This window comes from Staurois parvus, unplaced genomic scaffold (genome assembly GCF_062004578.1).
Source record: "Staurois parvus isolate SC_StPar_1 unplaced genomic scaffold, SC_StPar_1.0 ptg000047l, whole genome shotgun sequence".
Classification (NCBI taxonomy): Eukaryota; Metazoa; Chordata; class Amphibia; order Anura; family Ranidae; genus Staurois; species Staurois parvus.
The window spans coordinates 2,320,552-2,344,214 of NW_028317843.1; positions in this window are offsets into that span (position 1 = coordinate 2,320,552).

The window sequence follows — 23,663 nt, forward strand, 5'->3', positions numbered from 1 at the left end:
TAAAGGAAACATTTACAAATCTGTATAAGATATAATAATCAAATCATGAAATGGCAAGCAGATGAAAATGTGAAGGTCTCTTCAGAAATTACTTTAAGTGTTACAGTAATACTTAGACTGTGTACTTTCTAAACTTACAGTACAGATTTCTTTTAAAATATTAATCATCATTATTCTCTGGGCTCCAGTGATTACATGCTCAAGTGATTGGGCCATTATCCTGTCTGCTTATTAATGCCACACAGTGTTATCAGCATATTTTACAGATTGTGATCTACTGACTGCTTTTTGGCAGGCCCAATACTATTATATTTGTTATCCATAAAAACTACCTCTGTGCCTCCTTCCCATTCTAGTATTACTTTGATTCTAAGGGCTTGATTTTCTCAAATGTGGGGTTAAAACTCACCCCCTAACTTAAGCCCAACCCGTGTTGTTCTTTGTCCAATGAGAGGCTCAGTATTCATTGTGGGTACTTGTTGATTAATATGATTATATTTGCTCAGTTGTATTGGATTCTTCATTTGCATCGAAATGCTAATACAGTTTTTCTGAAAAAGATTAAAATTAAAGCGGAAATTAGTTGATCATGCCTTTTATACTGCTGTTGCTCTGATTTTGGTAATTTCACAGTGTCATTTTGATAGCTCTGTTTTTAAAAAAAACCTGAACAAAAACAGTGGGTGGCACATTGCTGTGTACCATTTAATTCCAAGTAGTCATTCTTTTAAAAGCAAGATGATCAAAAGTATTCAAAACTTCCATAGCATTCAGTGTATAGCCAGGATGTTTCAAAGGTTTAAATGTTTAATAGATGTATCCTAATGTGGCGTTTAGAAGATAGTAGATGGTTACACAGTTACATCAAGTTCAACCCAAGGAAAAAAAAATCTAGTTACATGTGTAGTGTAACTGCAGTGTTATTGCACATTTGTATACTTCAGTTCAAGACCACCCAAGAATACCATCCTGAAGAAGGGATTCTCATACTTCTAGACTATGCTGGAGCTCCTCATGTTACCAAACAGTTATCCATAATCCCATCCCACATGGGTCCACCTTAGTGGGCACATCCCACACCTTTGTCCCTGAGGAACAAAGGCAGCTACCAGCCCAGCAGAGCCAGACTAAACTGCACCACTAGACAGAGTCCACATAGGTGTCAACCCCACTCTACCTTACACAAAATCTTCCACCTGGAACATTTCAAAGAACAGGAATGTCCAGACATGTGGGTTAGAGAAACAATGGGTGTGATAACAAGAAGTGCCATCCCAATTAAAGCATGTATGGAAAACACTCTTTTTTGTGGGATTTTAAAGGCACAGACAAAACCAATAGAGTCATTTGATAAGTAAAAACTTCTACAGACCATATTTTATCTATAAAAAATGTTAAAATGAACATAAATACACACGAAATGGCAGCAATACATTACATATCTGTTGCAATAAATGCATGGGTGAGAAAAACGAAGAACAATTCATGCAAGCAAGTTTTGAGATGAAAAATAATCTCTTCTTCAGAAGTGCCTAAAAACAGCATGGTACCTGTAATGGATATATAATTATAATCGTATCTCCAAATATCTCCATTGGGAGTTACAATCACAAGTATATTAATATTACTTACATAACCCAACATAGGAGCAGAGAACATGAAAAGACCACCAGGTGGCTAAAACTGAAAAGAACATAGATGTGGCCAATATTTCCAAGATCCTCCCAAACAAGTAAGAAGGGGAAAAAGGTAAAGAGAAAAGCCCCACTCGATTCCAAGAGAAGCCACTTCACGGCTCCGCCTGGGCAACAGATAGGGATACCCAGTTCAAAATTATGATTTCTATGAAAATATATAAATGAGCAATAAGGAAAATGAATAATAGGACATGAAGTGATGGTGCACAAAAAAGTGAAAAAAAAATTCACTCTGATACACACAGGAAAAGATGCTTACTGAGAGTGGAGATGTAGCAAATCATGCTCAGTATCATATTATTGTATGTTGTCAATGTCCTATTAACATAGGAGGGTTCCCTGATATTGCTGAATCTATAAAAAAAATCCACATATAGTTAATTTGATCAATGGCATATAAACATGCCACTAAATCAATCACAAAATATCCAAAAATGAAACCTACCAAGTCAGAGGGAAATGAACGACCTGTCCACTGGCTGCATATGCAACTTATGGACCCACAAAATAGCTTTTATAAGCAAACAGATGGCTAGAAATTGCACCGATCACAGTCCATTACAAATTAGACTGGTAAGAGCGGCCTTTTGCCTCCTGGTGGTACACGGCGGCCACTCCCCAGTCATGAGGCGCACCTCATTATTGCACATGGGATCGACACAATGACATCATGCGTCAGGCCTCTGCCTCTGCACAGAAAAGATTCAGAGAGATGAGTGCTCAAAAGGAAGACAACCAACCCTCTCTTTGATGGCATCAATGCCACACTATCCCCCGGGTCAAAAAGGCCTCCAAAACCCAGAAAACCCTGGGACGGCGGCCTTTGCGTACTGGGGAAGCAAGAAGACAGCGGTGTAACAAAGAAAAAAAGGGGGAAATGAAACGTTACCTTCCAAAAAGGGATTGAAAGACATGGATTCATTGAGGCCAGGAAAAATTGTGGCATTTAGTCTATGATCCATCTAAGCTCACTCTGAAGCCAACTCTTATTCCAATCGCCTCCTCATGGACTAGGATGGATTCTATCCAAAATTAGAAACTGAATCTTGGGAAAGATCCCCCCATGGAGGCTAGCTGTATGGTGTCCCAACGGTACCTCAACATTGTTGGATTTCATCCTGGAAATATTGCGATAGGCCTGACACCAAAACTCCAATTTTATTTTTCCTACATTGAAACAATTGCACTCACAAGTTAGCAGGTAAACTACACCTTTTTGTTTTGCAATTCCCATAATGTTTGGGCATAAACCTTTACTCATTGGGTAAAAGGACTGATTTGTTGGTATTCATGTAGCGGTAATAATTGTATCTGCCGCATGTGAACACACCTTGATATTTACAAGGCTCTTGGCTTCCTTGTTATCTATATTCACTATGTACCATATGATATCTAACAGATTTGGCTTGGTTGAAAGTAAAATTGGGAATTTCAAATATAAATGTATTGATCGTAGGATCAATGGTGAAAAAGATGCCAATATGTTTGCACAATTTTTTCTAAATTGCATATGTTGGTTTCAAAAATGTTATTATTATTCAAATATGGTTATTATTTCTTTTATTGGTGATTTGATAGAGTAAAGTCTGTCTAGATTTATTATATGCTTTTTTGTAAGCCTTTTTGAGACATGTAGAGAAGTATCCCCTTACCAGAAGACATTGCTTCAACTTATCTTCTTCCTTCTCAAAGGACTCCTCATCTGAGCAATTACGTTCAATGCATAAATATTGACTAAAAGGAATGGAATTTATAAAAGAGCTTGGATGAAAGCTTTTAGCATATAAAATAGTATTACCTGCAGTAGACGTGTGATAAAGATCGCTACGTAAGATGCCATCTTCATTTTTATAAATCTAGACAACCAGAAAGGAAATTGTTTTACTGTCAAAAGACATAGTAAACTCTAGATGGAGGTCTTTAACACCAATTTTATCCAAAAATTATTTTAACTCAAAAGTCAAACCCTCCCATATCATAAACACATCATCAATGTATCTATACTAGAGATGAGCGAAGAAATGAAAAATTCGATTCGACTGATTCAGCGAATTCGTGGACAATATTCGATTCGAGTCGAATAAATTCGCTGTGAATTTAACTTCAAAAAGGGTGTTTCTAGGCTTCAGAGAGACTTAATATTAGTGCAGAACACTGTACCTTTAATTTAAATGCCCTTGGAGTCTGCTGGGGAAGAGAAATAATACTGTCAGTCAGTATTCAGTATGACATGCAGATGAGTGCCGTCGATCTTAGAATCACCGCAAACTTCACTCATTTGGGCAGTCACGGGGCCAAAACCAGAGTGTGGAGCCACAGTGTGGCGGTGGAGGCAGCAGCAATGGGAGGCCATACAGCACCCTATGACAAAAATGGAAACCACCAGCAGTGTGAGGAGACCTGAAAGTGGCACATGGCAGAGTGTGGCGATAGAAACAGCAGCAATGGGAGGCCATACAGGGACCCATGACACACTCTGGACCTGGCAGCAGCATGAGGAGGCGGTACAGGGGCCCATGACAGATTACGGGCCTGGCAGCAGCATGAGGAGTCGGTACGGGGGCCCATGGCATATTACGGGCCTGGCAGCAGCAATGGGAGGCCGTACAGGGACCCATGACACACTCTGGACCTGGCAGCAGCATGAGGAGGCGGTACAGGGGCCCATGACAGATTACGGGCCTGGCAGCAGCATGAGGAGTCGGTACGGGGGCCCATGGCATATTACGGGCCTGGCAGCAGCAATGGGAGGCCGTACAGGGACCCATGACACACTCTGGACCTGGCAGCAGCATGGGGAGGCGGTACAGGGGCCCATGACAGATTACGGGCCTGGCAGCAGCATGAGGAGTCGGTACGGGGGCCCATGACACACTCTGGACCTGGCAGCAGCATGAGGAGGCGGTACAGGGGCGCATGACAGATTACGAGCCTGGCAGCAGCAACTTGGACAGGAGGACGTTCAGCTTCTGCACCGTCGGGTGCGTGCTCGCAAACTGTTGTCTCTTGGAAACGGATTCCAAGAAAGACTGCTGACGGAATCCGTGAAGAGGAGTAGCAGGAGAAGGAGCATCTGAACGAGCGGAATATGCCAACAAGCGACAACAGGGGCCCATGTCAGATTACGGGCCTGGCAGCAGCATGAGGAGTCGGTACGGGGGCCCATGGCAGATTAGGGGCCTGGCAGCAGCTATGGGAGGCCCGTAATCTGCCAGCACCCTATGACAAAAAATGGAACCCACCAGCAGTGTGAGGAGACCTGAAAGTGGCACATGGCAGAGTGTGGCGATGGAGACAGCAGCAATGGGAGGCCGTACAGGGACCCATGAGAGACTCTGGACTTGGCAGCAGCATGAGGAGGCGGTATAGGGGCCCATGGCAGATTAGGGGCCTGGCAGCAGCTATGGGAGGCCCGTAATCTGCCAGCACCCTATGACAAAAAATGGAACACACCAGCAGTGTGAGGAGACCTGAAAGTGGCACATGTTTGGGGCATGATTCATGGCGGATTTAGTCAGTTGTGTCAGGAACTGGTGGTTTGAAATCCAGACTAATCCACGCCTGATTCATTTTCACAAACGTGAGTCTCTCCACACTTTGGGTGGACAGTCGTGTCCTCCGCGGAGTTGCAATACCTCCTGCCGCACTAAACACGCGCTCCGATGCCACGCTACTGGCCGGGCATGACAGCCTTTCAAGGGCAAATTCAGCTAGTTGGGGCCAAAGGTCAAGTTTCGTTGCCCAGTAGTCAAGGGGATTGTCTACCTCGGTTGGCAGGGTGCTGTCCAAGTAGGCCTAAGCCTGTTGTTTGAGGTCCTGCTCCAGGTCCACCTGATGCTGCTGCTGCTGCTGCTGCGGCTGGTTAGTAGTTTCCTCACTGCGCTGGTGAAGAAAGCTACTCATCATCGACTGCAGACTGAGGCAGCCGCTGCTGGTGGAGCTGCCACTGCTCCTACCACCCCACCCCTCCCCTGCTGCCATGGCAGCGGAACGCGAGCGCACAGGGCCCACAGTGTCTGAGGATGGACGTTGGCGCAGACAGGCAGAGACCAGCTGACTACATAGGTGGTTTTTATAGTACGTTATTTTGGCCTCCCTCTCAGCAGGTGTGAAAAAGGCCACCATTTTTGAACGGTAGCGAGGGTCCAACAAGGTGGACAGCCAAAAGTCATCCCTCTGTCTGATGGTTATTATTCGGCTGTCGCTACGCAAGCAAGCGAGCATGCTATGGGCCATTTGTGCCAAGGAATGCGAGGGACTCCCTGCCTCCATCTCCACAGCATACTGCCACGGTGCGTCTGGGTCCTCTGTCTCCTCTTCCTCCTCCTCTACCAGATGCTCCTGCTCCTCCACTCCTGTCCGCTGAATGGAAAAACCACCCATTTCACTCAATAATTCCTGAGCACCAATGTCCTCCTCTACCTCCTCCTCTTCTTCCTGTCCTGCCCCCACAGGGGTCATGTGGCGTTGAGATCTGTGCGCCACGTCTACCGCACCCTGACCAGCCATTGTTAACAGCATTTGTTCCAGGACGTGCAACAGAGGAATGACGTCGTTCATCCCATAGTCCTGCCGACTCACGAATAGCGTGGCCTCCTCAAAGGGCCTGAGCAAGCGCAGGTGTCACGCATGAGCTGCCAATGGCTGACATCTAAGTTACACAGGGAGTACCTTTATCCGCTTTTAACATCAGGAAATCTGTGATGGCCTTTTGCTGTTCGTAAAGGCGGTCTAACATATGTAGGGTTGAATTCCACCTTGTTGCAACGTCACAGCATGAGGAGTCGGTTTAGGGGCCCATGGCAGATTAGGGGCCTGGCAGCAGCTATGGGAGGCCCGTAATCTGCCAGCACCCTATGTCAAAAAATTCAACACACCAGCAGTGTGAGGAGACCTGAAAGTGGCACATGGCATGAGAGACTGTGGACCTGGCAGCAGCATGAGGAGGCGGTATAGGGGCCCATGACAGACTCTGGACTTGGCAGCAGCATGAGTAGGCGGTATATAGAGGCCTATGGCAGATTAGGGGCCTGGCAGCAGCTATAGGAGGCCCGTAATCTGCCAGCACCCTATGTCAAAAAATTCAACACACCAGCAGTGTGTGAGGAGACCTGAAAGTGGCACATGGCAGAGTGTGGCGATGGAGACAGCAGCAATGGGAGGCCGTACAGGGACCCATGAGAGACTCTGGATCTGGCAGCAGCATGAGGAGGTGGTATATAGGGGCCCATGGCAGATTAGGGGCCTGGCAGCAGCTATAGGAGGCCCGTAATCTGCCAGCACACTATGTCAAAAAATTCTACACACCAGCAGTGTGTGAGGAGACCTGAAAGTGGCACATGGCAGAGTGTGGCGATGGAGACAGCAGCAATGGGAGGCCGTATAGGGACCCATGAGAGACTCTGGACTTGGCAGCAGCATGAGGAGGCGGTATATAGGGGCCCATGGCAGATTAGGGGCCTGGCAGCAGCTATGGGAGGCCCGTAATCTGCCAGCACCCTATGTCAAAAAATTGAAAACACAAGCAGTGTGAAGAGACCTGAATGTGGCACATGGCAGAGTGTGGCGATGTAGACAGCAGCAATGGGAGGCCGTATAGGGACCCATGAGAGACTCTGGACTTGGCAGCAGCATGAGGAGGCGGTATATACGGGCCCATGGCAGATTAGGGGCCTGGCAGCAGCTATGGGAGGCCCGTAATCTGCCAGCACCCTATGTCAAAAAATTGAAAACACAAGCAGTGTGAAGAGACCTGAATGTGGCACATGGCAGAGTGTGGCGATGGAGACAGCAGCAATGGGAGGCCGTACAGGGACCCATGAGAGACTCTGGACCTGGCAGCAGCATGAGGAGGCGGTATATAGGGGCCCATGGCAGATTAGGGGCCTGGCAGCAGCTATAGGAGGCCCGTAATCTGCCAGCACCCTATGTCAAAAAATTCTACACACCAGCAGTGTGTGAGGAGACCTGAAAGTGGCACATGGCAGAGTGTGGCGATGGAGACAGCAGCAATGGGAGGCCGTACAGGGACCCATGAGAGACTCTGGACCTGGCAGCAGCATGAGGAGGCGGTATATAGGGGCCCATGGCAGATTAGGGGCCTAGCAGCAGCTATAGGAGGCCCGTAATCTGCCAGCACCCTATGTCAAAAAATTTTACACACCAGCAGTGTGAGGAGACCTGAAAGTGGCACATGGCAGAGTGTGGCGATGGAGACAGCAGCAATGGGAGGCCGTACAGGGACCCATGAGAGACTCTGGACTTGGCAGCAGCATGAGGAGGCGGTATATAGGGGCCCATGGCAGATTAGGGGCCTGGCAGCAGCTATGGGAGGCCCGTAATCTGCCAGCACCCTATGACAAAAAATGGAACACACCAGCAGTGTGTGAGGAGACCTGAAAGTGGCACATGTTTGAGGCATGATTCATGGCGGATTTAGTCAGTTGTGTCAGGAACTGGTGGTTTGAAATCCAGACTAATCCACGCCTGATTCATTTTCACAAACGTGAGTCTCTCCACACTTTGGGTGGACAGTCGTGTCCTCCGCGGAGTTACAATACCTCCTGCCGCACTAAACACGCGCTCCGATGCCACGCTACTGGCCGGGCATGACAGCCTTTCAAGGGCAAATTCAGCTAGTTGGGGCCAAAGGTCAAGTTTCGTTGCCCAGTAGTCAAGGGGATTGTCTACCTCGGTTGGCAGGGTGCTGTCCAAGTAGGCCCAAGCCTGTTGTTTGAGGTCCTGCTCCAGGTCCACCTGATGCTGCTGCTGCTGCTGCTGCGGCTGGTTAGTAGTTTCCTCACTGCGCTGGTGAAGAAAGCTACTCATCATCGACTGCAGACTGAGGCAGCCGCTGCTGGTGGAGCTGCCACTGCTCCTACCACCCCACCCCTCCCCTGCTGCCATGGCAGCGGAACGCGAGCGCACAGGGCCCACAGTGTCTGAGGATGGACGTTGGCGCACAAAGGCAGAGACCAACTGACTACATAGGTGGTTTTTATAGTACGTTATTTTGGCCTCCCTCTCAGCAGGTGTGAAAAAGGCCACCATTTTTGAACGGTAGCGAGGGTCCAACAAGGTGGACAGCCAAAAGTCATCCCTCTGTCTGATGGTTATTATTCGGCTGTCGCTACGCAAGCAAGCGAGCATGCTATGGGCCATTTGTGCCAAGGAATGCGAGGGACTCCCTGCCTCCATCTCCACAGCATACTGCCACGGTGCGTCTGGGTCCTCTGTCTCCTCCTCCTCCTCCTCCTCTACCAGATGCTCCTGCTCCTCCACTCCTGTCCGCTGAGTGGAAAAACCACCCGTTTCACTCAATAATTCCTGAGCACAAATGTCCTCCTCTACCTCCTCCTCTTCTTCCTGTCCTGCCCCCACAGGGGTCATGTGGCGTTGAGATCTGTGCGCCACGTCTACCGCACCCTGACCAACCATTGTTAACAGCATTTGTTCAAGGACGTGCAACAGAGGAATGACGTCGTTCATCCCATAGTCCTGCCGACTCACGAATAGCGTGGCCTCCTCAAAGGGCCTGAGCAAGCGGCAGGTGTCACGCATGAGCTGCCAATGACTGACATCGAAGTTACACAGGGGAGTACCTTTATCCGCTTGTAACATCAGGAAATCGGTGATGGCCTTTCGCTGCTCGTAAAGGCGGTCTAACATGTGTAGGGTTGAATTCCACCTTGTTGCAACGTCGCAGATCAGGCGATGATGTGGAATTCCGTTCTGCCGCTGCAGCTCAAGGAGGGTGTGCTTTGCGGTGTAGGAATGGCTGAAATGCATGCAAAGTTTACGTGACATTTTAAGGATGTCTTGCAGTGGGATGGTGGATTTTAGGAACCGCTTGACAACCAGATTGAACACGTGAGCCTTGCATGGCGCATGGCACAACCTTCCTTGACGCAGAGCAGACACCATGTTCTTTCCGTTGTCGGTCAACATGGTTCCGATTTTCAGTTTGCGCGGAGACAGCCATCTGTCGATTTCTCTGTTCATTACACTCAGAAGTTCCTCCCCTGTGTGACTACGTTCGCCAAGGCATACCAGGTGCAGAACAGCGTGACACCGTTGCGCCCTGCACATGTGATATGCCGGTCGGGTAATGGGACTTGGCACGGGGGTGGCGGCTGAGGACACGGCGGAAGAAGAGGTGGTAGAGGCGGACATCTTTGCCGGACCAAGGACGTGCAAACGTGGAGGCAAAAGCGGCGTGACCTGTCCAAGTTGCTGGTGCGGCTGTGACGGCACCACGTTCACCCAGTGGGCCGTAAATGACATGTACTGTCCCTGACCGTAGTTACAGCTCCACACGTCGGCGCTGCCGTGCACTTTGGCAGAGACCGACATGCTCAAAGACTGGCCCACCATGTCTTCTACATGTGAATGCAGGGCTGGCACTGCCTTTTTGGCGAAGAAATGACGGCTTGGCACTCTCCACCGCGGCGCGGCACAAGCCATCATTTCTCTGAAAGGTGCTGAGTCCACCACTTGGAAAGGGAGGGACTGCAGCACCAGCAACTTGGACAGGAGGACGTTCAGCTTTTGCACCGTCGGGTGCGTGCTCGCAAACTGTTGTCTCTTGGAAACGGATTCCAAGAAAGACTGCTGACGGAATCCGTGAAGAGGAGTAGCAGGAGAAGGAGCATCTGAACGAGCGGAAGATGCCAACGAGCGACAACTCCCCTCAGCAGAGGTGTTGGAGCCTTGACTGGCTGATGGAGGGCGATTGACGTCGGGTGACGGAGCAAGTAACGGAGCGGGTGATGGAGCGGGGGCTGGGGCGGGCAGAACCGCCGTATCTTTATCACGGTTTTCCCAGGCCACCAAATGGCGACGCTGCATATGCTGCCGCAACGCTGTAGTCCCAACATGGGCCCCCTGGCCACGCTTGACTTTCTGGCCACATAGTCGACATACGGCTACGTTTACTTCCTCGGGCGGCTTGACGAAAAATTGCCACACCGCCGAGTAGGAAACTTTGCCCCCGATACTCCTCACTGGCTGACTGCTGCTTCCTCCGTGCACACCGGCACCACTACTGGCCGTGGTGGTAGGCTGCAGTGGAGCTGGTGCTCTACTCCGTGGCCGTTTGGCTCCACTGACACTGCTTCCACTGACACTGCTGCGACCCTGCTGCTGTCTCCTGGGCAACCCACCGACTGTTTCGCTCACTGCCAAGCTGCCACCCTCTTCTCCTGATGATGCGGAAGAAATTGCCTGATGACGACGAGGCTGCCAAGTGCGATCAACCTCCTCATCATCAAGTAGGGTCTCCGCCTCACTACTAGCCCCCTCGGCTGCGTCTGGGTCAGGAGACAGACCTGTCTCTAGACCGGCTACCGGGCCACTCTCCTCGCCACTACTTCTTCGCCTGGCTGCTGAAAAGGCGGATGTCTCCCCCCGTTCCTGACCGCCCTCTGTTAGCTCTTCCTCACTGTACAGTGGGGCTGAGCCCACAGCATGCGATACTTCGCTTGGTGAGGGAACACCAAAGGACAGGGGCAGGTAGAGGACACGTGATTTCAGTGGGCTTGGTCCCGGGCCATGCCAACTAACGGTTGTGTCTGACGTACCCACCGACCGTTGGCTGTAGGTGTCAGAGGTGACCTGGGAAGAGGAAGACGACCGAGCCAACCAATCGATGATGGCAGGGTTGTCGGTGGAGGCACGACCGCTGGATGACACCGGGAGCACTGGCCTCTGGCTGCGACTAGTGCTGCCTCGACCCCTTCCTCTGCTGCCACGTCTGCTCGCTCCTAAAACATTGCCTCCTCTGCCACTCCTCTGCATGTTGTCTGACATACTCTTTAATTCAACGATTCTGTGTCCCTGAGTAACAATTCTGTGTCCCTGAGTAACAATTCTGTGTCTGTCCCTGAGTAACAATTCGGTGGCCCTAAGTAACGGTTCTGTGTCCCTCAGTAACAATTCTGTGTCCCTCAGTAACAATTCTGTGTCTGTCCCTGAGTAACAATTATGTGGCCCTAAGTAACGTTTCTGTGGCCCTCAGTAACAATTCTGTGTCCCCCTGATTAACGTTTATGTGGCCCTAAGTAACGGTTCTGTGGCCCTCAGTAACGGTTCTGTGGCCCTCAGTAACGGTTCTGTGGCCCTCAGTAACAATTCTGTGTCCCTGATTAACGTTTCTGTGGCCCTAAGTAACGGTTCTGTGGCCCTCAGTAACAATTCTGTGTCCCTGATTAACGTTTATGTGGCCCTAAGTAACGGTTCTGTGGCCCTCAGTAACAATTCTGTGTCCCTCAGTAACAATTCTGTGTCTGTCCCTGATTAACGTTTACGTGGCCCTAAGTAACGGTTCTGTGGCCCTCAATAACAATTCTGTGTCCCTGATTAACGTTTCTGTGGCCCTAAGTAACGGTTCTGTGGCCCTCAGTAAAAATTCTGTGTCCCTCAAGAAACAATTCTGTGTCTGTCCGTGAGTAACAATTCTGTGGCCCTAAGTAACGGTTCTGTGGCCCTAAGTAACAATTCTGTGTCCCTGATTAACGTTTATGTGGCCCTAAGTAACGGTTCTGTGGCCCTCAGTAACAATTCTGTGTCCCTGATTAACGTTTATGTGGCCCTAAGTAACGGTTCTGTGGCCCTCAGTAACAATTCTGTGTACCTCAGTAACAATTCTGTGTCTGTCCCTGATTAACGTTTACGTGGCCCTAAGTAACGGTTCTGTGGCCCTCAGTAACAATTCTGTGTACCTCAGTAACAATTCTGTGTCTGTCCCTGATTAACGTTTACGTGGCCCTAAGTAACGGTTCTGTGGCCCTCAGTAACAATTCTGTGTCCCTGAGTAACAATTCTGTGGCCCTAAGTAACGGTTCTGTGGCCATCAGTAACAATTCTGTGTCCCTGTGTAACAATTCTGTGTCTGTGCGAGTAACAATTCTGTGGCCCTAAGTAACAGTTCTGTGGCCCTCAGTAACAGTTCTGTGTCCCTGAGTAACAATTCTGTGTCTGTGCGAGTAACAATTCTGTGGCCCTAAGTAACAGTTCTGTGGCCCTCAGTAACAATTCTGTGTCCCTGAGTAACAATTCTGTGGCCCTAAGTAACGGTTCTGTCGCTCTCAGTAACAATTCTGTGTCCCTGTGTAACAATTCTGTGTCTGTGCGAGTAACAATTCTGTGGCCCTAAGTAACAGTTCTGTGGCCCTCAGTAACAGTTCTGTGTCCCTGAGTAACAATTCTGTGTCTGTGCGAGTAACAATTCTGTGGCCCTAAGTAACAGTTCTGTGGCCCTCAGTAACAATTCTGTGTCCCTGAGTAACAATTCTGTGGCCCTAAGTAACGGTTCTGTGGCCCTCAGTAACAATTCTGTGTCCCTGTGTAACAATTCTGTGTCTGTGCGAGTAACAATTCTGTGGCCCTAAGTAACGGTTCTGTGGCCCTCAGTAACAATTCTGTGTCCCTGAGTAACAATTCTGTGTCTGTGCGAGTAACAATTCTGTGGCCCTAAGTAACAGTTCTGTGGCCCTCAGTAACAATTCTGTGGCCCTAAGTAACGGTTCTGTGGCTCTCAGTAACAATTCTGTGTCCCTGTGTAACAATTCTGTGTCTGTGCGAGTAACAATTCTGTGGCCCTAAGTAACAGTTCTGTGGCCCTCAGTAACAGTTCTGTGTCCCTGAGTAACAATTCTGTGTCTGTGCGAGTAACAATTCTGTGGCCCTAAGTAACGGTTCTGTGGCCCTCAGTAACAATTCTGTGTCCCTGTGTAACAATTCTGTGTCTGTGCGAGTAACAATTCTGTGGCCCTAAGTAACGGTTATGTGGCCCTCAGTAACAATTCTGTGTCCCTGAGTAACAATTCTGTGTCTGTGCGAGTAACAATTCTGTGGCCCTAAGTAACAGTTCTGTGGCCCTCAGTAACAATTCTGTGTCCCTGAGTAACAATTCTGTGGCCCTAAGTAACGGTTCTGTGGCTCTCAGTAACAATTCTGTGTCCCTGTGTAACAATTCTGTGTCTGTGCGAGTAACAATTCTGTGGCCCTAAGTAACAGTTCTGTGGCCCTCAGTAACAGTTCTGTTTCCCTGAGTAACAATTCTGTGTCTGTGCGAGTAACAATTCTGTGGCCCTAAGTAACAGTTCTGTGGCCCTCAGTAACAATTCTGTGTCCCTGAGTAATAATTCTGTGGCCCTAAGTAACGGTTCTGTGGCCCTCAGTAACAATTCTGTGTCCCTGTGTAACAATTCTGTGTCTGTGCGAGTAACAATTCTGTGGCCCTAAGTAACGGTTCTGTGGCCCTCAGTAACAATTCTGTGTCCTTGAGTAACAATTCTGTGTCTGTGCGAGTAACAATTCTGTGGCCCTAAGTAACAGTTCTGTGGCCCTCAGTAACAATTCTGTGTCCCTGAGTAACAATTCTGTGGCCCTAAGTAACGGTTCTGTGGCTCTCAGTAACAATTCTGTGTCCCTGTGTAACAATTCTGTGTCTGTGCGAGTAACAATTCTGTGGCCCTAAGTAACAGTTCTGTGGCCCTCAGTAACAGTTCTGTGTCCCTGAGTAACAATTCTGTGTCTGTGCGAGTAACAATTCTGTGGCCCTAAGTAACAGTTCTGTGGCCCTCAGTAACAATTCTGTGTCCCTGAGTAACAATTCTGTGGCCCTAAGTAACGGTTCTGTGGCCCTCAGTAACAATTCTGTGTCCCTGTGTAACAATTCTGTGTCTGTGCGAGTAACAATTCTGTGGCCCTAAGTAACGGTTCTGTGGCCCTCAGTAACAATTCTGTGTCCCTGAGTAACAATTCTGTGTCTGTGCGAGTAACAATTCTGTGGCCCTAAGTAACAGTTCTGTGGCCCTCAGTAACAATTCTGTGTCTGTCCCTGAGTAACAATTCTGTGGCCCTAACTAAAGTTTCTGTGGCCCTAAGTAACAGTTCTGTGGCCCTCAGTAACAATTCTGTGTCTGTCCCTGAGTAACAATTCTGTGGCCCTAACTAAAGTTTCTGTGGCCCTAAGTAACAATTCTCTGGCACTCAGTAACAATTCTGTCTGTCCCTGAGTAACAATTCTGTGGCCCTAATAACGTTTCTGTGGCCTTAAGTAACAGTTCTGTGGCCCTCAGTAACAATTCTGTGTCTGTCCCTGAGTAACAATTCTGTGGCCCTAACTAAAGTTTCTGTGGCCCTAAGTAACAATTCTCTGGCACTCAGTACCAATTCTGTCTGTCCCTGAGTAACAATTCTGTGGCCCTAATAACGTTTCTGTGGCCCTAAGTAACAATTCTCTGGCACTCAGTAACAATTCTGTCTGTCCCTGAGTAAGAATTCTGTGGCCCTAACTAGCGTTTCTTTGTCCCTAAGTAACGATTCTGTGGCCCTCACTAACAATTCTGTGTCCCTGAGTAATGGTTCTCTGTCCCTAAGTATCGTTTCTCTGTCCCCAAGTATCGTTTCTGTGGCCCTAACTGTCCCTAATACAGAGCGGTCTGCCTCTGTTCAATGACTGCAGGCAAATGAAGAATTCCAAAATGGCCGCTATTTATAGCTCGACCATTACACAGTGCTGGCTGGCTGGCTGCTGATTGGCGGATGCGATCACATGTCATTGAGGAATGCATTATGGGTCAGCGTGCCTTGTCTGCGCGCCTTCCCAGACATCCCCGCTCCGTCGCCGCACATGTCCGCCGCCATTTTCGGAAAAATTTCGATTCGCGCGTCCGAAGTAGGCTATTTTTCGGATTCGGCGCGAATCTAAATTTTTCCGATATTCGACTCGAATTCCACTTCGGCTACTTCGATTCGCTCATCTCTAATCTATACCATAGCGAAATCAATTCAACATAGGAGCCAATTCAGAAGTGTCCTTTGGGGGAGTGGGAACATATCCTTATGGACACTATTGAATTGGCTCCCTATGTTGCTGCAGCAAAGTTTGTTTTTTTTTTTCATTTTTTTGATAGGATTTTTTTTTAAATCAGAGGTTTATTAGAAGCCTGGGATGAGTCAGTCTGGGAGTGAGGCAGTGAGGTTACCTCAGAACAGGCTGGGAGGCTCTACACGTCAGACCTTCTAGAAACTGCTGGACATTTCTAGAAGAGGGGGGGAGGTCTGTATTTGAATATCTGAGGGAACCTGGCCAATCCCCAGGCAGAAGGCTTAGCATGGTGGCTAGGACAGCCCTTATATGTGAGAGATCCTGGACAGTAGGGGAGTCAGGTGGAAGATGGATTTAAGGAAGGTGCTGGTGTGTGGAGCCTGGGAGGGGGCCCCAGTGGAGGGGGGGCTACCTAGAAACTGGATCTGGACAGAAGGATCTCCACTGCCCTACAGTCTACTTAGAGGAGATAGCCTGCTAGCAGGAAAGGAGCCAGCCCAGTGTAAGGCCTGAAAGAGGCTGCAACCCATTATGCTTCAGGACAGGACAGTGCGAGTACTTCTACACCCCCTGGGCCACAGAAGAGAGAGGACAGTCAGGTGCAATACCCAACTAGTTCTCGCTTGGGAGTACATCGCTCTAGCTCTTGGAATCCCTTGCCCAGGGTTTTCCTCAGGACAACTGGGTGGATGAGGAGAGTTTCATCTGGGGTCTGGGGAGATCCACCAAAGGGGACTTAGAGCTCCTTACTAAAACTGTTCCTGATTTTTGTCAACATTTTTGCATATTTTGTTGCTAAGAAGATGTCCTCAAAGTTCTACAGTTTCTTGGGCATCCCGTATGCCCCTATACCCCATCCAATTTGTTAACCCCTAATAAAAACCACAAAAACAAGCTAAAATGCATGTTGCCTAGCCATAAAGAGCTTAGGAGCACACAGCAAAAATCCACCGGCCCTCAAGAGGTAGCTACATATATATATATTTCAACCAATATAAATCTACCCTCCAAAATTACAATTCCTGCCTCCACACTGCCAAGCAGACCTATTTTATTCCAAACAAACTAAAAAAATCCCAGCGCCAATCAAAGAAAGTATACAATTATGCAGCTGTGCACCAGTGAAAACCACCAATAATAAATAACACAAAAAACAGCGCAAAAATTAAATAAATAAAAATAATCACAAATAAATAAATGTCCGTGCAAAAATATATATATAATATTTCAAACATAAGTCCTTATTTTCCCAAAAGGATTTTCAAAACAATGTTCCAAAATGTGCTTCCACCTAATCACCACGTGAAAAATAATATTTACCGCACTCACCAGATGGAGGTGAGTAATAAGCCTCATAGGATATAAGGGATCCTATAGCCCCTCAGGAGGAACTCAAATTGCCTTCACCCTGCTTAGATACAGCAATCGACTCCACTCTACTTCTCCATGGAATCCTCAATAGTGTGCAAGGAAAGAAAGGCTACATAGTGTAATACTGCCACTCAATACCATATAAATTGATAGAATAAGGACACTCACATGTTTCAATAAAATAACAGGCCTTGTTTAATAGCCTCAAAGGCTTCAAAGGAACAAGTTTCCAAATTGTAAATATAGGGATCTCACGCTTTAAGGATCACTGTAGAGGATGACCAGCTTTCCACCTCAAAAATGGCTGCTTGAACCGCAAAAGTCGGCGTGCGTTCCAAATACCGGAAGTGACGTAGGCCAAGAAGACGGCAGACCGGAAGTTCGTCAACGCGTTTCGCCCCACCCACAGGGCGTTTTCAAGACCATTTTATAGACCTATTTTATTACTCTCATTACCAGCTTATCATCCAGCCCCCATCAACTCTTCTCTACCTTCAACTCTCTACTTTGTCCTCCACTGTCTCTACCCACTACTTCACTCCCAAGAGATTGCCAGTCACTTAAAAATAAGATTGATACAATTTGTGATGAGATCTTTGCTATACAGATATCTCTCCCACCTACCACTCCACATCTATATGTACACTTATTACTTGGCTCATTTAACCCCGCTAATATAGATGAGGTTGCTAAACACTTTTCTAACACCCACTTAACCATCTGTCCTCTGTGCCCTGTTCCCTCACAAATTCTCCAGTCACCCTCTGGCTCTATCCGACACTCTCTAACCCACATCTTCAATCTCTCCCTCTCTTTTGGCATCTTCCCTAACTCTATAAAACTCTATAAAACATGCAGTAGTCAACTTCATACTTAAAAAGCCCTCACTGAACCTTAACAAACTACTGTCCATTTCCTTGCTTCCCTTTTCCTCCACACTCCTTGAACATCTGGTCTACAACCGAATGAGAGACTATCTCACTTAAAATAACCTTCTTGATCCCCTTCAGTCTGTATTTCACCCTCAACGTTTTGCCCTCCTAAAATTTACAAATGATCTATAAATGGCTAAAACTAATGGACACTATTCTGTACTCCTACTCTTGGACCACTCTGCTGCCTTTGACACAGTGGACCACCCCCTTCTCCTAAAAAATCTACACTCCTTTGATTTCCGTGAATCTACTCTTCATCCTGCTTATATAACCGTACCTTCAGTGTCACCCACAATTTTACTTCTTCCTCTCCTCTTCCTTTTTTTTATCGGGGTCCCCCAAGGTTCTCTTCTTGGACCTCCCTTATTCTCATTCTACACCTCCTCTCTGGGTCAGCTGATAACCTCCCATGGATTCCAATACTATTTCTACACTGATAACACTCAAATCTGTCTCTCTAACCCATAAGCTCAATCCATCAGTCTCCACATGCATCACTAATTTGCCAATAGACATGCCAACAGACATATCAGCCTGGATGTCACAACACTTCCTCAAACTCAATGTATCCATAATATTTCCTCCCCGACATGCCTCTTCCCATGACTTCTCTGTCAAGATTGATGGCACAACTGTCAATCTGTAAGGGACCGCCCGGCGGTACCACTAGCACCCCACTGATCGGATGTTCCCAGCGCACGGAGTCTAAGCCCCAGGGTACTTGTTCACCAGGGCCCCTGATGGTGGGGATGGACTTGGAGTACCCCAGGACCAGGTCGTGACTACTGAGGACACCCGTCAGTGGTAGCGGTATTCGCCAGGGGCTCCCACGGGAGAGAGCCAGGTATGAGGAGGTCTGGAGACCCCGTAGAGAGGGACGGATGGATGGATGGATGGATGGCTGAGCAGGAGCAGGGTCATACAAGCCGGGTCGGTAACTATGGGGACGGTGCGGTACAAAGCAGCGGGCAGAGAATAGTCGGGTCACACGCCAGGTCAGCAACAGCAGGTCAGATCCAATAGGGGGCATTCAGGAGAGAGGTCAGGCAAGCAAGGGTCAAAACAGGAGAAAACAGCAAGGTCAGGGCACAATCCGGGTCAGCAACTTACTTTAAACAGGTTCACAGGTTCACAGGATACAAAAGACCAAAAGGCACTGAATGACAGCTCAGGGCCGTTTAAATATCCCGCCCTGCGCTGTCATTGGTGCCAGGCGCGCGCCCGCGGTCACTACTGCGCATGCGCGAACCTGACTGCCGCGGTCGGCCAAGTCCCGGCGCTCGCGTACAGGGAGGTGTACTGCGCCTGCGCCGAGCCCAGCGGCGCGACGGTCTCCGACACAATCTGTCCCAACATGCCAAGGTGCTAGTTGTCACCTCAAACTACACAACATCTCCAGAATACACCCCTTCCTAACCAATGACACCCCCAAGTTTCTAGTTCAGTTCCTGGTCATCTCTCGACTCGACTACTGCAAACCCTTATTGGCTTATTGTTACATAGGCTTTCCTTTCTTCAGTCCATCATGAATGTTGCTTCCACACTCATCCAACTTACCAACCATTCAGTGTCTGCTACTTCTCTCTGCTAGTCCCTCCAATGGTTTCCACTCACCCAACAAATTAAATTCAAAATACTAATATACTAACAACAACTTAAAAAAGCCATCCATAACTTGGTCCCCAGCTACATCACTAACCTAGTCTCAAAATACCAACCAAATCATTCTCTTCATTTCTCCCAAGACCTCCTGCATTCTAGTTCCCTTGTAGCTTCCTCTAATGCTTGCCTCCAGGACTTTTCCGGAGCATCTTCCATCCTAAGAAATTCTCTACCCCAGTCTTCCCAGCTGTCTCCTATTCTGTCTACTTTTTGATGATCACTGAAAACCCTTCTTTTCAGAGAAGCCTATCCTAACAACTGTACTTTTATTTTCTCCATCAGCTCACCCCCCAAAGTTATAGCCTCTTGTATCACTTGATCCTTCCTTTTAGATGGTAAGTGCTAATGAGCAGAGCCCTCTGATTCCTCCTGTATTGATTTGTATTGTAATTGTACTGTCTGCCCTCACATTGTAAAGCTCTGTGTAAAGAGTTGGCGCCATATAAAGCCTGTATAATAATCTATGTGTGTATATATATATATCACACATCATTTTCTAGGCATGTTGGCTATGGTTACCTGGCTCCTGAGATTTCTCCTGCCAGCTATATTAGATCTGTTTGAAACACATCAGAAAACCACTTGCATAAATGCAATAGATAGAAATTAAAAAAAAAAGTTTAACAAGAAGCAAAGAACAACCTGTCTTGTTCATTCTAATAAATAATATTAAAAAGATTAATGTAAAATCAATTTTCTTCTGTTATTCTATTTATCTAGATTTATCTATGGGAGGAAACAGCATGTTAGTGACCTTTCAGCTATCTAAACAGACATTAATGAATTGAGTGTTTTAACACTTATCATATAATTTATAACTTTAATAAGAAAACTTAGTGGTGCTTGAAATTGGCAAATGCTAACTCACAGATTGTAGCATCTTAGTAAAACAAAGATGGTAAAACAGGAAGTACAACAAAGTTATCAAGAAGCTGTGGAGTATCCAAATTCCAAAGTATTAATGTACTTAATTTCTTTAAAGGGGACCTTTACCTGAATTTATCAATGGTATTGTTAGACTGTCTCCAAACTAATCTTGATATATACAGTTGTGTCCAAAATTATTCAACCCCCACTGAAATTGAGTGTTTTGGCCAGTTTGACATTGCTTTTGATCATTCAGTCATCTTGCTTACATTTACATTAAAGAGGCACTTGTAGGTCAGACAAATATAACATAACAGTTATAATGAAATAACCACAAATGTCTTTTCTGTGCTCACAGCATTATCAGTTTTATTCAACCCCCAAGTGACATTCAATCTTAGTACTTAGTACAGCATCCTTTTACAGTTATAACAGCTTTTAAACGTGAAGCATAGCTTGACACAAGTGTCTTGCAGCGATCTACGGGTATCTTCGCCCATTCTTCATGGGCAAAGGCCTCCAGTTCAGTCACATTCTTAGGCTTGCGCACTGCAACTGCTTTCTTTAAGTCCCACCAGAGGTTCTCAATCGGATTTAAGTCTGGTGACTGCGATGGCCACTCCAAAATGTTCCAGCCTTTCCTCTGCAACCATGCTCTAGTGGACTTGGAGGTATGCTTGGGATCATTGTCCTGTTGAAAGGTCCAACGTCTCCCAAGCCTCAGGTGTGTGACGTACTGCATCACGTTTCCATCCAATATCTCCTGGTACTGAAGAGAATTCATGGTACCTTGCACACGCTGAAGCTTCCCTGTACCTGCAGAAGCAAAACAGCCCCAAAGCATGATTGACCCTCCACCATGCTTCACAGTAGGCAAGGTGTTCTTTTCATCATAGGCCTTGTTCTTCCTCCTCCAAACATAGCGTTGATCCATGGGCCCAAACAGTTCTAATTTTGTTTCATCAGTCCACAGAACACTATCCCACAACTTTTGTGGTTTGTCCACATGGCTTTTGGCATACTGCAGTCGACTCTTCTTATTCTTTGGAGACAGCAAGGGGGTACGCCTGGGAGTTCTGGCACGGAGGCCTTCATTACGCAGTGTGCGTCTTATTGTCTGGGCTGAAACTTCTGTACCCACATCTGACAAATCTTTTCTCAGTTCCTCAGCAGTCACACGGGGACTTCTCTCCACTCTACGCTTCAGGTAGCGCACAGCAGTCGAAGTCAGCATCTTCTTTCTGCCACGACCAGGTAGCGTTTCAACAGTGCCCTTTGCCTTGAATTTGCGAATGATGCTTCCTAAGGTGTCTCTTGGTATGTTTAACATCTTTGCAATCTTCTTATAGCCATTGCCCTTCCTGTGAAGAGAAATCACCTCTTCTCTTGTCTTCCTGGACCATTCTCTTGCCTTCACCATGTTTGTAACCACACCAGTAAATGTCTAGAAGGAGCTGAGTATCACAGTCATTTTAAAGCTGCCTAATTGGTGCTTATTATGCTTGATTGCTGCTCGGTGACATCCACAGGTGTTTTCAATACCTGATGGAAAGCACCTGTATGAACCTCTGTTCTTCAGAGTGGTAGTCTTTAAGGGGTTGAATAATTGTGGCAATGAAGAAACCACATAAGAACCATTTACTACTGTATTACATAAACAATTGATGTCATTTTAGTTGCATTTGGGTAGTTACAACGTCCTTGTAGGATTTGATTCTGAATACAATTCCAAATGTACACTATAGTCCCTAAACCCCTTTACAGCATTGGGGGTTGAATAATTTTGGACACAACTGTATATATATATATATATATATTGGCAGATGCATTCTGTGCATGTTTAGTCTACATCAGCCAATTTTTCCATGTTATTGGTAACAATAAAATTATCATAACTTAGATGTAATCACCTTTTTAGTATAGTTTAGAAACTCCTACTTATATGCCAGCAGTGGCCATCATCCAAGATGTATCCACAATGTCCCATTCATCCAATTCTGTAGGCTCAAGAGTACTTGCAGACTGAAGGTGAATTATGAAAAGCAGAGTGCTGTACTTAGAGAAGTTTTTGGAAAAAGGGTACAAGAAAGCCCATATAAAGGAAGCTTATCATAAATATTGAGCCCAATACGAGGATGACCCCCTAGTATCGAACACATCTAAACTGGCTCCAAATAAGAATAATAAGTGCATGGATCAGGTTAGGTTCTGCACAAAGTAAACAAGAAAGTGTTTATAAAAGAACACCCCCATGAGTGACTTTCATGCAGCAACCATAGTACATATACATATAGAGACTTCTTTTAAAAAAAGATATACTTTATTCCATAGACATCCTTATAAAAAATACACATTTATTTAAAGGACATTAGCTCTGACAATGCTGAAGCTCCCAAGGAAGGGGAACTGCTACACATATAATTTAAAATGGACTCAAACAATAATACAAAATACTTCCTCCTAGGCATGAGAAAAACTCCCAAGAAAGGAGAGACTACCCCAACGCATTTCGATCACTCCATTTTTGATCTTCTTCATGAGACATATAATCTAGTTTACATCATATTTTCTATGATTTTATAGAGGAATATTGAGGGCAGTTTAGTGTTCCTGAGTCGCTGTCAGCCATAGGATATATATTTGACCACTCTTACTCTTTTGGTGGGTCCACACCGTTGAGGCCTTGGAATATGCAATCCCATCATGGATATTACTCAGAATCTCTCTGATCAATGTTTATATAATCTCTTTTGTAAGTAAAATTATGGTAATTGGTTTAATATCACTCACTCACCATTATGTGTATATTATCATTTATTTTTGTATGTTTATTAGAAATTCCTTCTGTATTCATGCCCCCTGAAGAAAATCAAAAATGGAGTGATCGAAATGCATCAGAGTAGGCTCCTCTTTCTTGGGAGTTTTTCTCATGCCTAGGAGGAAGTATTTTGTATTATTGTTTGAGTCTATTTTAAATTATATGTGGAGTAGTTCCCCTTCCTTGGGAGCTTCCTCCGTGTTGTGAAGAAAGTGAATTTCAGCATTGTCAAAGCTAATGTCCTTTCAATGAATGTGTATTTTTTATAAGGATGTCTATGGAATAAAGCATGTATTTTTTTTTTAAAAGAAGCTTCTATATGTATATGTACTATGGTTGCTGCATGAAAGTCCCTCATGGGGGTGTTCTTTTGTATATCCTATTTGGGATGAGCAGCTGGATACTCAACCTTCTGTTTATAACAGTAAAGTGTTTGATATACAGCAAGTCTTTCAACGCAACTGGAACATCTTGAAACA